This window comes from Macrosteles quadrilineatus, unplaced genomic scaffold (genome assembly GCF_028750875.1).
Source record: "Macrosteles quadrilineatus isolate MER2022 unplaced genomic scaffold, UCM_ALF_1.0 Scaffold_69__1_contigs__length_625118, whole genome shotgun sequence".
NCBI classification, from domain to species: Eukaryota; Metazoa; Arthropoda; class Insecta; order Hemiptera; family Cicadellidae; genus Macrosteles; species Macrosteles quadrilineatus.
The window spans coordinates 218,161-232,704 of NW_026542662.1; positions in this window are offsets into that span (position 1 = coordinate 218,161).

The window sequence follows — 14,544 nt, forward strand, 5'->3', positions numbered from 1 at the left end:
TTTGTAGTAGGTTGTACAAGGTTGTACAAGTGTGTACAAGGTTGTACAAGTGTGTACAAGGTTGTACAAGTGTGTACAAGGTTGTACAAGTGTGTACAAGGTTGTACAAGTGTGTACAAGGTTGTACAAGTGTGTACAAGGGTTCACAAGTGTGTACAAGGGTGTACAATCGTGTACAAGCTTGTACAATCGTGTACAAGCTTGTACAAGTGTGTACAAGGGTTTACAGGTTTGTACAAGGTTGTACAAGTGTGTACAAGGGTGTACAAATGTGTACAAGGATGTAAAAGTTTATACAAGTGTGTACAAGTTTGTACAAGGTTGTTTAAGTGTGTACAATGTTTTACAATTGTGTACAAGGTTGTACAAGTGTGTACAAGGTTGTACAAGTGTGTCCAAGGATGTACAAGTGTGTACAAGGTTGTACAAGTGTGTACAAGTTTGTACAAGTGTGTACAAGTTTGTACAAAGTTGTACAAATGTGTACAAGGGTGTACAAAAGTGTACAAGGGTGCACAAGTTTGTACAAGGGTGTACAAGTGTGTACAAGGGTGTACAGGTTTGTACAAGGTTGTACAAGTGTGTACAAGCTTGAACAAGTGTGTACAAGGTTGTACAAGTGTTTACAAGGTTGTACAAATGTGTACAAGTTTGCACAAGTGTGTACAAGGTTGCACAAGTGTGTACAAGAGTGTACAATCGTGTACAAGCTTGTACAAGTGTGTACAAGGGTGTACAGGTTTGTACAAGGTTGTACAAGTGTGTACAAGGTTTTACAATTGTGTACAAGGTTGTACAAGTGTGTACAAGGTTGTACAAGTGTGTACAAGGTTGTACAAGTGTGTACAAGCTTGTACAAGTGTGTACAAGGTTGTACAAGTGTGTACATGGTTGTTCAAGTGTGTACATGTTTGTACAAGTGTGTTTAAGTTTGTACAAGGTTGTACAAATGTGTACAAGGGTGTACAAAAGTGTACAAGGGTGCACAAGTTTGTACAAGGGTGTACAAGTGTGTACAAGCTTGTACAAGTGTGTACAATGGTGTACAGGTTTGTACTAGGTTGTACAAATGTGTACAAGGATGTACAAGTATGTACAAGAATGTACAATTTTGTACAAGTGTGTACAAGTTTGTAAAAGGTTGTACAAGTGTGTACAAGGGTGAACAAGTGTGTACAAGGTTGTACAAGTGTGTACAAGCTTGTACAAGTGTGTACAAGCTTGTACAAGTGTGTACAAGGGTGTACAAGGTTGTACAAGTTTTTACAAGGTTGTACAAGTGTGTACAAGGTTGTACAAGTGTGTACAAGGTTGTACAAGTGTGTACAAGGTTGTACAAGTGTGTACAAGGTTGTACAAGGTTGTACAATTGTGTACAAGGTTGTACAAGTGTGTACAAGGTTGTACAAGTGTGTACAAGGTTGTACAAGTGTGTACAAGGGTGTACAAGTTTGTACAAGTGTGTACAAGGTTGTACAAGTGTGTACAAGGGTGTACAAGTTTGTACAAGTGTGTACAAGTTTGTACAATTTTGTACAAGTTTGTACAAGGTTGTACAAATGTATACAAGGGTGCACAAGTGTGTACAAGGGTGTACAATCGTGTACAAGCTTGTACAAGTGTGTACAAGGGTGTACAGGTTTGTACAAGGTTGTACAAGTGTGTACAAGGGTGTACAAATGTGTACAAGGATGTAAAAGTTTGTACAAGTGTGTACAAGTTTGTACAAGGTTGTACAAGTAAGTACAAGTTTGTACAAGAATGTACAAGTGTGTACAAGGTTTTACAATTGTGTAAAAGGTTGTACAAGTGTGTACAAGGTTGTACAAGCGTGTACAAGGTTGTACAAGTGTGTACAAGGTTGTACAAGTGTGTACAAGGTTGTACAAGTGTGTACAAGTTTGTTCAAGTGTGTACAAGTTTGTACAAGGTTGTACAAATGTGTACAAGGGTGTACAAAAGTGTACAAGGGTGCACAAGTTTGTACAAGGGTGTACAAGTGTGTACAAGCTTGTACAAGTGTGTACAAGCTTGTACAAGGGTTTACAGGTTTGTACAAGGTTGTACAAGTGTGTACAAGGGTGTACAAGTATGTACAAGAATGTACAAGTTTGTACAAGTGTGTACAAGGGTGTACAAGTATGTACAAGAATGTACAAGTTTGTACAAGTGTGTACAAGGATGTACAAATGTGTACAAGGATGTAAAAGTTTGTACAAGTGTGTACAAGTTTGTACAAGGTTGTACAAGGTTGTACAAGTGTGTACAAGGTTGTACAAGTTTGTACAAGGTTGTACAAGTGTGTACAAGGTTGTACAAGTGTGTACAAGGTTGTACAAGTGTGTACAAGGGTGCACAAGTGTGTACAAGGGTGTACAATCGTGTACAAGCTTGTACAATCGTGTACATGCTTGTTTCAAGTTTGTACAAGGGTTTACAGGTTTGTACAAGGTTGTACAAGTGTGTACAAGGGTGTACAAGTATGTACAAGAATGTACAAGTTTGTACAAGTGTGTACAAGGGTGTACAAATGTGTACAAGGATGTAAAAGTTTGTACAAGTGTGTACAAGTTTGTACAAGGTTGTACAAGGTTGTACAAGTGTGTACAAGGTTGTACAAGTGTGTACAAGGTTGTACAAGTGTGTACAAGTTTGTACAAGTGTGTACAAGTTTGTACAAGGTTGTACAAATGTGTACAAGGGTGTACAAAAGTGTACAAGGGTGCACAAGTTTGTACAAGGGTGTACAAGTGTGTACAAGGGTGTACAGGTTTGTACAAGGTTGTACAAGTGTTTACAAGGTTGTACAAGTGTGTACAAGGTTGCACAAGTGTGTACAAGAGTGTACAATCGTGTACAAGCTTGTACAAGTGTGTACAAGGGTGTACAGGTTTGTACAAGGTTGTACAAGTGTGTACAAGGTTTTACAATTGTGTACAAGGTTGTACAAGTGTGTACAAGGTTGTACAAGTGTGTACAAGTTTGTACAATTGTGTACAAGCTTGTACAAGTGTGTACAAGGTTGTACAAGTGTGTACATGGTTGTTCAAGTGTGTACATGTTTGTACAAGTGTGTTTAAGTTTGTACAAGGTTGTACAAATGTGTACAAGGGTGTACAAAAGTGTACAAGGGTGCACAAGTTTGTACAAGGGTGTACAAGTGTGTACAAGCTTGTACAAGTGTGTACAAGGGTGTACAGGTTTGTACAAGGTTTTACAAATGTGTACAAGGATGTACAAGTATGTACAAGAATGTACAATTTTGTACAAGTGTGTACAAGTTTGTAAAAGGTTGTACAAGTGTGTACAAGGGTGAACAAGTGTGTACAAGGTTGTACAAGTGTGTACAAGCTTGTACAAGCGTGTACAAGGGTGTACAAGTGTGTACAAGGTTGTACAAGTTTTTACAAGGTTGTACAAGTGTGTACAAGGTTGTACAAGTGTGTACAAGGTTTGTTCAAGTGTGTACAAGGTTGTACAAGTGTGTACAAGGTTGTATAAGTGTGTACAAGGTTGAAAAAGTGTGTACAAGGTTGTACAAGTGTGTACAAGGTTGTACAAGTGTGTACAAGGTTGTACAAGTGTGTACAAAGGTGTATAAGTGTGTACAAGGTTGTACAAGTGTGTACAAGGTTGTACAAGTGTGTACAAGGTTGTACAAGTGTGTACAAGGTTGTACAAGTGTGTACAAGGTTGTACAAGGTTGTACAATTGTGTACAAGGTTGTACATGTGTGTACAAGGTTGTACAAGTGTGTACAAGGTTGTACAAGTGTGTATAAGGGTGTACAAGTTTGTACAAGTGTGTACAAGTTTGTACAATTGTGTACAAGTTTGTACAAGGTTGTACAAATGTATACAAGGGTGTACAAAAGTGTACAAGGGTGCACAAGTTTGTACAAGGGTGTACAAGTGTGTACAAGCTTGTACAAGTGTGTACAAGCTTGTACAAGTGTGTACAAGGGTGTACAGGTTTGTACAAGGTTGTACAAGTGTTTACAAGGGTGTACAAGTATGTACAAGAATGTACAAGTTTGTACAAGTGTGTACAAGTTTGTAAAAGGTTGTACAAGTGTGTACAAGGGTGTACAAGTGTGTACAAGGGTGCACAAGTGTGTACAAGCTTGTACAAGTGTGTACAAGGGTGTACAGGTTTGTACAAGGTTGTACAAGTGTGTACAAGGATGTACAAGTATGTACAAGAATGTACAATTTTGTACAAGTGTGTACAAGTTTGTAAAAGGTTGTACAAGTGGGTACAAGGGTGTACAAGTGTGTACAAGGTTGTACAAGTGTGTACAAGGTTGTACAAGTGTGTACAAGGGTGTACAAGTGTGTACAAGCTTGTACAAGTGTGTACAAGGGTGTACAAGTGTGTACAAGGTTGTACAAGTTTTTACAAGGTTGTACAAGTGTGTACAAGGTTGTACAAGTGTGTACAAGGTTGTACAAGTGTGTACAAGGTTGTACAAGTGTGTACAAGGTTGTATAAGTGTGTACAAGGTTGAAAAAGTGTGTACAAGGTTGTACAAGTGTGTACAAGGTTGTACAAGTGTGGACAAGGTTGTACAAGTGTGGACAAGGTTGTACAAGTGTGTACAAAGGTGTACAATTGTGTACAAGGTTGTACAAGTGTGTACAAGGTTGTACAAGTGTGTACAAGGTTGTACAAGTGTGTACAAGGTTGTACAAGGTTGTACAATTGTGTACAAGGTTGTACAAGTGTGTACAAGGTTGTACAAGTGTGTACAAGGTTGTACAAGTGTGTACAAGGTTGTACAAGTGAGTACAAGGGTTTACAAGTTTGTACAAGTGTGTACAAGTTTGTACAAGTGTGTACAAGTTTGTACAAGGTTGTACAAATGTATACAAGGGTGTACAAAAGTGTACAAGGGTGCACAAGTTTGTACAAGGGTGTACAAGTGTGTACAAGCTTGTACAAGTGTGTACAAGCTTGTACAAGTGTGTACAAGGGTGTACAGGTTTGTACAAGGTTGTACAAGTGTTTACAAGGGTGTACAAGTATGTACAAGAATGTACAAGTTTGTACAAGTGTGTACAAGTGTGTACAAGGTTGTACAAGTGTGTACAAGGTTGTACAAGTGTGTACAAGGTTGTACAAGTGTGTACAAGGTTGTACAAGTGTGTACAAAGGTGTACAAGTGTGTACAAGGTTGTACAAGTGTGTACAAGGTTGTACAAGTGTGTACAAGGTTGAACAAGTGTGTACAAGGTTGTACAAGGTTGTACAATTGTGTACAAGGTTGTACAAGTGTGTACAAGGTTGTACAAGTGTGTACAAGGGTGTACAAGTTTGTACAAGTGTGTACAAGTTTGTACAAGTGTGTACAAGTTTGTACAAGTGTGTACAAGTTTGTACAAGGTTGTACAAATGTATACAAGGGTGTACAAAAGTGTACAAGGGTGCACAAGTGTGTACAAGGGTGTACAATCGCGTACAATCTTGTACAAGTGTGTACAAGGGTGTACAGGTTTGTACAAGGTTGTACAAGTGTGTACAAGGTTGTACAAGTGTGTACAAGGGTGTACAAGTTTGTACAAGTGTGTACAAGTTTGTACAATTGTGTACAAGTTTGTACAAGGTTGTACAAATGTATACAAGGGTGTACAAAAGTAAACAAGGGTGCACAAGTTTGTACAAGGGTGTACAAGTGTGTACAAGCTTGTACTAGTGTGTACAAGCTTGTACAAGTGTGTACAAGGGTGTACAGGTTTGTACAAGTTTGTACAAGTGTTTACAAGGGTGTACAAGTATGTACAAGAATGTACAAGTTTGTACAAGTGTGTACAAGTTTGTAAAAGGTTGTACAAGTGTGTACAAGGGTGTACAAGTGTGTACAAGGGTGCACAAGTGTGTACAAGGGTGTACAATCGTGTACAAGCTTGTACAAGTGTGTTCAAGGGTGTACAGGTTTGTACAAGGTTGTACAAGTGTGTACAAGGGTGTACAAATGTGTACAAGGATGTAAAAGTTTGTACAAGTGTGTTCAAGTTTGTACAAGGTTGTACAAGTAAGTACAAGTTTGTACAAGGGTGCACAAGTGTGTACAAGGTTGTACAAGTGTGTACAAGCTTGTACAAGTGTGTACAAGGTTGTACAAGTGTGTACAAGGTTGTACTAGTGTGTACAAGGTTGTACTAGTGTGTACAAGGTTGTACAAGTGTGTACAAGGTTGTACAAGTGTGTACAAGGTTGTACAAGTGTGTACAAGGTTGTACAAGTGTGTACATGGTTGTACAAGTGTGTACAAGGTTGTACAAGTGTGTACAAGGTTGTACAAGTGTGTACAAGGGTGCACAAGTGTGTACAAGGGTGTACAATCGTGTACAAGCTTGTACAAGTTTTTACAAGGTTGTACAAGTGTGTACAAGGTTGTACAATTGTGTACAAGGTTGTACAAGTGTGTACAAGGTTGTACAAGTGTGTACAAGGTTGTACAAGTGTGTATAAGGTTGTACAAGTGTGTACAAGGTTGTATAAGTGTGTACAAAGGTGTACAAGTGTGTACAAGGTTGTACAAGTGTGTACAAGGTTGTACAAGTGTGTACATGGTTGTACAAGGTTGTACAATTGTGTACAAGGTTGTACAAGTGTGTACAAGGTTGTACAATGTGTACAAGGGTGTACAAGTTTGTACAAGTGTGTACAAGTTTGTACAAGTGTGTACAAGTTTGTACAAGGTTGTACAAATGAATACAAGGGTGTACAAAAGTGTACAAGGGTGCACAAGTTTGTACAAGGTTGTACAAGTGTGTACAAGGTTGTACAAGTGTGTACAAGGTTGTATAAGTGTGTACAAAGGTGTACAAGTGTGTACAAGGTTGTACAAGTGTGTACAAGGTTGTACAAGTGTGTACATGGTTGTACAAGGTTGTACAATTGTGTACAAGGTTGTACAAGTGTGTACAAGGTTGTACAATGTGTACAAGGGTGTACAAGTTTGTACAAGTGTGTACAAGTTTGTACAAGTGTGTACAAGTTTGTACAAGGTTGTACAAATGAATACAAGGGTGTACAAAAGTGTACAAGGGTGCACAAGTTTGTACAAGGGTGTACAAGTGTGTACAAGCTTGTACAAGTGTGTACAAGCTTGTACAAGTGTGTACAAGGGTGTACAGGTTTGTACAAGGTTGTACAAGTGTTTACAAGGGTGTACAAAAGAATGTACAAGTTTGTACAAGTGTGTACAAGTTTGTAAAAGGTTGTACAAGTGTGTACAAGGTTGTACAAGTGTGTACAAGGTTGTACCATAGTGTACAAGGTTGTACAAGTGTGTACAAGGTTGTACCATAGTGTACAAGGTTGTACAAGTGTGTACAAAGGTGTACAAGTGTGTACAAGGTTGTACAAGTGTGTACAAAGTTGTACAAGTGTGTACATGGTTGTACAAGGTTTTACAATTGTGTACAAGGTTGTACAAGTGTGTACAAGGTTGTACAAGTGTGTACAAGAATGTACAAGTTTGTACAAGTGTGTACAAGTTTGTACAAGTGTGTACAAGTTTGTACAAGGTTGTACAAATGTACACAAGGGTGTACAAAAGTGTACAAGGGTGCACAAGTTTGTACAAGGTTGTACAAGTGTGTACAAGTTTGTACAAGGTTGTACAAGTGTGTACAAGTTTGTACAAGGTTGTACAAACGTGTACAATTGTGTACAAGGTTGTACAAGTGTGTACAAGGTTGTACAAGTGTGTACAAGGTTGTACAAGTAAGTACAAGTTTGTACAAGAATGTACAAGTGTGTACAAGGTTTTACAATTGTGTAAAAGGTTGTACAAGTGTGTACAAGGTTGTACAAGGGTGTACAAGTATGTACAAGAATGTACAAGTTTGTACAAGTGTGTACAAGTTTGTAAAAGGTTGTACAAGTGTGTACAAGGGTGTACAAGTGTGTACAAGGGTGCACAAGTTTGAACAAGGGTGTACAAGTGTGTACAAGCTTGTACAAGTGTGTACAAGCTTGTACAAGTGTTTACAAGGGTGTACAAGTATGCACAAGAATGTACAAGTTTGTACAAGTGTGTACAAGTTTGTAAAAGGTTGTACAAGTGTGTACAAGGGTGTACAAGTGTGTACAAGGGTGCACAAGTGTGTACAAGGGTGTACAATCTTGTACAAGCTTGTACAATCGTGTACAAGGGTGTACAGGTTTGTACAAGGTTGTACAAGTGTGTACAAGGGTGTACAAATGTGTACAAGGATGTAAAAGTTTGTACAAGTGTGTACAAGTTTGTACAAGGTTGTACAAGTAAGTACAAGTTTGTACAAGAATGTACAAGTGTGTACAAGGTTTTACAATTGTGTAAAAGGTTGTACAAGTGTGTACAAGGTTGTACAAGTGTGTACAAGCTTGTACAAGTGTGTACAAGGTTGTACAAGTGTGTACAAGGTTGTACAAGTGTGTACAAGGTTGTACAAGTGTGTACAAGGTTGTACAAGTGTGTACAAGGGTGTACAGGTTTGTACAAGGTTGTACAAGTGTGTACAAGGTTGTACGAGTGTGTACAAGGGTGTACAAGTTTGTACAAGTGTGTACAAGTTTGTACAATTGTGTACAAGTTTGTACAAGGTTGTACAAATGTATACAAGGGTGTACAAAAGTGTACAAGGGTGCACAAGTTTGAACAAGGGTGTACAAGTGTGTACAAGCTTGTACAAGTGTGTACAAGCTTGTACAAGTGTTTACAAGGGTGTACAAGTATGCACAAGAATGTACAAGTTTGTACAAGTGTGTACAAGTTTGTAAAAGGTTGTACAAGTGTGTACAAGGGTGTACAAGTGTGTACAAGGGTGCACAAGTGTGTACAAGGGTGTACAATCTTGTACAAGCTTGTACAATCGTGTACAAGGGTGTACAGGTTTGTACAAGGTTGTACAAGTGTGTACAAGGGTGTACAAATGTGTACAAGGATGTAAAAGTTTGTACAAGTGTGTACAAGTTTGTACAAGGTTGTACAAGTAAGTACAAGTTTGTACAAGAATGTACAAGTGTGTACAAGGTTTTACAATTGTGTAAAAGGTTGTACAAGTGTGTAAGAGGTTGTACAAGTGTGTACAAGCTTGTACAAGTGTGTACAAGGTTGTAAAAGTGTGTACAAGGTTGTACAAGTGTGTACAAGGTTGTACAAGTGTGTACAAGGTTGTACAAGTGTGTACAAGGTTGTACAAGTGTGTACAAGGGTGCACAAGTGTGTACATGGTTGTACAAGGTTGAACAATTGTGTACAAGGTTGTACAAGTGTGTACAAAGTTGTACAAGTGTGTACAAGGGTGTACAAGTTTGTACAAGTGTGTACAAGTTTGTACAAGTGTGTACACACTTGTACAACCTTGTACACACTTGTACAACCTTTTACACAATTGTAAAACCTTGTACACACTTGTACATTCTTGTACAAACTTGTACTTACTTGTACAACCTTGTACAAACTTGTACACACTTGTACAAACTTTTACATCCTTGTACACATTTGTACACCCTTGTACACACTTGTACAACCTTGTACAAAACTGTACACCCTTGTACACGATTGTACAAGCTTGTACAAGATTGTACACCCTTGTACACGATTGTACAAGCTTGTAAAAGATTGTACACCCTTGTACACACTTGTGCACCCTTGTACACACTTGTACAACCTTTTACAAACTTGTACACACTTGTACAAACTTGTACATTCTTGTGCATACTTGTACACCCTTGTAAACACTTGTACAAGCTTGTACACACTTGTACAAACTTGTACATTCTTGTGCATACTTGTACACCCTTGTAAACACTTGTACAAGCTTGTACACACTTGTACAAACTTGTACATTCTTGTGCATACTTGTACACCCTTGTAAACACTTGTACAAGCTTGTACACACTTGTACAAGCTTGTACACACTTGTACAACCTTGTACAAACTTGTACACAATTGTACAAACTTGTACACACTTGTACAAACTTGTACACCCTTGTACACACTCGTACAACCTTGTACACACTTGTACAACCTTGTACAAACCTGTACACCCTTGTACACACTTGTACAACCTTGTACACACTTGTACAACCTTGTACACACTAGTACAACCTTGTACACACTTGTACAAGCTTGTACACACTTGTACAACCTTGTACACACTTGTACAACCTTTTACACAATTTTAAAACCTTGTACACACTTGTACATTCTTGTACAAACTTGTACTTACTTGTACAACCTTGTACAAACTTGTACACACTTGTACAAACTTTTACATCCTTTTACACATTTGTACACCCTTGTACACACTTGTACAACCTTGTACAAACCTGTACACCCTTGTACACGATTGTACAAGCTTGTACAAGATTGTACACCCTTGTACACACTTGTGCACCCTTGTACACACTTGTACACCCTTGTACACACTTGTACAACCTTTTACAAACTTGTACACACTTGTACAAACTTGTACATTCTTGTGCATACTTGTACACCCTTGTAAACACTTGTACAAGCTTGTACACACTTGTACAAGCTTGTACACACTTGTACACCCTTGTTCAAACTTGTGCACCCTTGTACACACTTGTACACCCTTGTACACACTTGTACAACCTTTTACAAACTTGTACACACTTGTACAAACTTGTGCACCCTTGTACACACTTGTACACCCTTGTACACACTTGTACAACCTTTTACAAACTTGTACACACTTGTACAAACTTGTACATTCTTGTACATACTTGTACACCCTTGTAAACACTTGTACAAACTTGTACAAACCTGTACACCCTTGTACACACTTGTACAAGCTTGTACACACTTGTACAAGCTTGTACACACTTGTACACCCTTGTACAAACTTGTGCACCCTTGTTTACTTTTGTACACCCTTGTATAGATTTGTACAACCTTGTACAAACTTGTACACAATTGTACAAACTTGTACACACTTGTACAAACTTGTACACCCTTGTACACATTTGTACAACCTTGTACACACTTGTACAACCTTGTACAAACCTGTACACCCTTGTACACACTTGTACAAGATTGTACACGATTGTACACCCTTGTACACACTTGTGCACCCTTGTACACACTTGTACAACCTTGTACACACTTGTACAACCTTGTACACACTTGTACAACCTTGTACACACTTGTACAACCTTGTACACACTTGTACAACCTTTTACACAATTGTAAAACCTTGTACACACTTGTACATTCGGTACTTTCCTGTTAAAGGGAACATTCATTATTATCGATCTGATTTCTTTCGATATATCGATATTCTATTTTTGATTCGATAATGAACGAGATGTCAGCTGACAACTACGATAAGTAAATATTGTTCAGTATCAACAAACAATTTAAAAATATTATATTGAAATGAAAATGTTTTAAACTAACCTTACCTAACCAACCAAACTTGCTGTAAAATTTCCAAATTCCGTTTCATATTACTCGCATGCCTTTTCTGTTATCAAACGAAATTTTGAAATGATACAGCAAACCCAGCAAGTTTGGTTGGTTATGTTAGGTTAGTTTGGAACAGTTTTACTTATTTATGTTTTGCCTAAACAAGATCAGTTGTCAATTTGTAATATGAATGTGTTTGAAGATATTAAACAGAAGGTATGGATCGTAAAGGAAAACAAAAATATCGATATATCGAAAGAAATCAGATCGATAATAATGAATGTTCCCTTTAACAGGAAAGTACCGTACATTCTTGTACAAACTTGTACTTACTTGTACAACCTTGTACAAACTTGTACAACTTGTACAAACTTTTACATCCTTGTACACATTTGTACACCCTTGTACACACTTGTACAACCTTGTACAAACCTGTACACCCTTGTACACGATTGTACAAGCTTGTACACACTTGTACAACCTTGTACACACTTGTACAACCTTGTAAAAACTTGTACAAGCTTGTACACGATTGTACACCCTTGTACACACTTGTGCACCCTTGTACACACTTGTACAACCTTGTACACACTTGTACAACCTTGTACACACTTGTACAACCATGTACACACTTGTACAACCTTGTACACACTTGTACAACCTTGTACACACTTGTACAACCTTGTACACACTTGTACAACCTTGTACACACTTGTACAACCTTGTACACACTTGTACAACCTTGTACACACTTGTACAAGCTTGTACACACTTGTACAACCTTGTACACACTTGTGCACCCTTGTACAAACTTGTACTTACTTGTACAACCTTGTACAAACTTGTACACACTTGTACAAACTTTTACATCCTTGTACACATTTGTACACCCTTGTACACACTTGTACAACCTTGTACAAACCTGTACACCCTTGAACACACTTGTACAAGCTTGTACACGATTGTACACCCTTGTACACACTTGTGCACCCTTGTACACACTTGTACACCCTTGTACACACTTGTACAACCTTTTACAAACTTGTACACACTTGTACAAACTTGTACATTCTTGTACATACTTGTACACCCTTGTAAACACTTGTACAAACTTGTACAAACCTGTACACCCTTGTACACACTTGTACAAGCTTGTACACACTTGTACAAGCTTGTACACACTTGTACACCCTTGTACAAACTTGTGCACCCTTGTTTACTTTTGTACACCCTTGTATACATTTGTACAACCTTGTACAAACTTGTACACAATTGTACAAACTTGTACACACTTGTACAAACTTGTACACCCTTGTACACACTTGTACAACCTTGTACACACTTGTACAACCTTGTACAAACCTGTACACCCTTGTACATACTTGTACAAGATTGTACACGATTGTACACCCTTGTACACACTTGTGCACCCTTGTACACACTTGTACAACCTTGTACACACTTGTACAACCTTGTACACACTTGTACAACCTTGTACACACTTGTACAAGCTTGTACACACTTGTACAACCTTGTACACACTTGTACAACCTTTTACACAATTGTAAAACCTTGTACACACTTGTACATTCTTGTACAAACTTGTACTTACTTGTACAACCTTGTACAAACTTGTACAACCTTGTACAAACTTGTACACACTTGTACAAACTTTTACATCCTTGTACACATTTGTACACCCTTGTACACACTTGTACAACCTTGTACAAACCTGTACACCCTTGTACACGATTGTACAAGCTTGTACAAGATTGTACACCCTTGTACACACTTGTGCACCCTTGTACACACTTGTACACCCTTGTACACACTTGTACAACCTTTTACAAACTTGTACACACTTGTACAAACTTGTACATTCTTGTGCATACTTGTACACCCTTGTAAACACTTGTACAAGCTTGTACACACTTGTACAAGCTTGTACACACTTGTACACCCTTGTTCAAACTTGTGCACCCTTGTACACACTTGTACACCCTTGTACACACTTGTACAACCTTTTACAAACTTGTACACACTTGTACAAACTTGTACATTCTTGTACATACTTGTACACCCTTGTAAACACTTGTACAACCTTGTACAAACCTGTACACCCTTGTACACACTTGTACAAGCTTGTACACACTTGTACACCCTTGTACAAACTTGTGCACCCTTGTACACTTTTGTACACCCTTGTATACATTTGTACAACCTTGTACAAACTTGTGCACACTTGTACAAACTTGTACACACTTGTACAAACTTGTACACCCTTGTACACACTTGTACAACCTTGTACACACTTGTACAACCTTGTACACAATTGTACAACCTTGTACAACCTTGTACACACTTGTACAACCTTGTACACACTTGTACAACCTTGTACACACTTGTACAACCTTGTACACACTTGTACAACCTTGTACACACTTGTACACCTTTGTACACACTTGTTCAACCTTGTACACACTTGTACAACCTTGTACACACTTGTACAACCTTGTACACACTTGTACAACCTTGTACACACTTGTACAACCTTGTACACATTTGTACAACCTTGTACACACTTGTACAACCTTGTACAAACCTGTACACCCTTGTACACACTTGTACAAGATTGTACACGATTGTACACCCTTGTACACACTTGTGCACCCTTGTACACACTTGTACAACCTTGTACACACTTGTACAACCTTGTACACACTTGTACAACCTTGTACACACTTGTACAAGCTTGTACACACTTGTACAACCTTGTACACACTTGTACAACCTTTTACACAATTGTAAAACCTTGTACACACTTGTACATTCTTGTACAAACTTGTACTTACTTGTACAACCTTGTACAAACTTGTACAACTTGTACAAACTTTTACATCCTTGTACACATTTGTACACCCTTGTACACACTTGTACAACCTTGTACAAACCTGTACACCCTTGTACACGATTGTACAAGCTTGTACACACTTGTACAACCTTGTACACACTTGTACAACCTTGTAAAAACTTGTACAAGCTTGTACACGATTGTACACCCTTGTACACACTTGTGCACCCTTGTACACACTTGTACAACCTTGTACACACTTGTACAA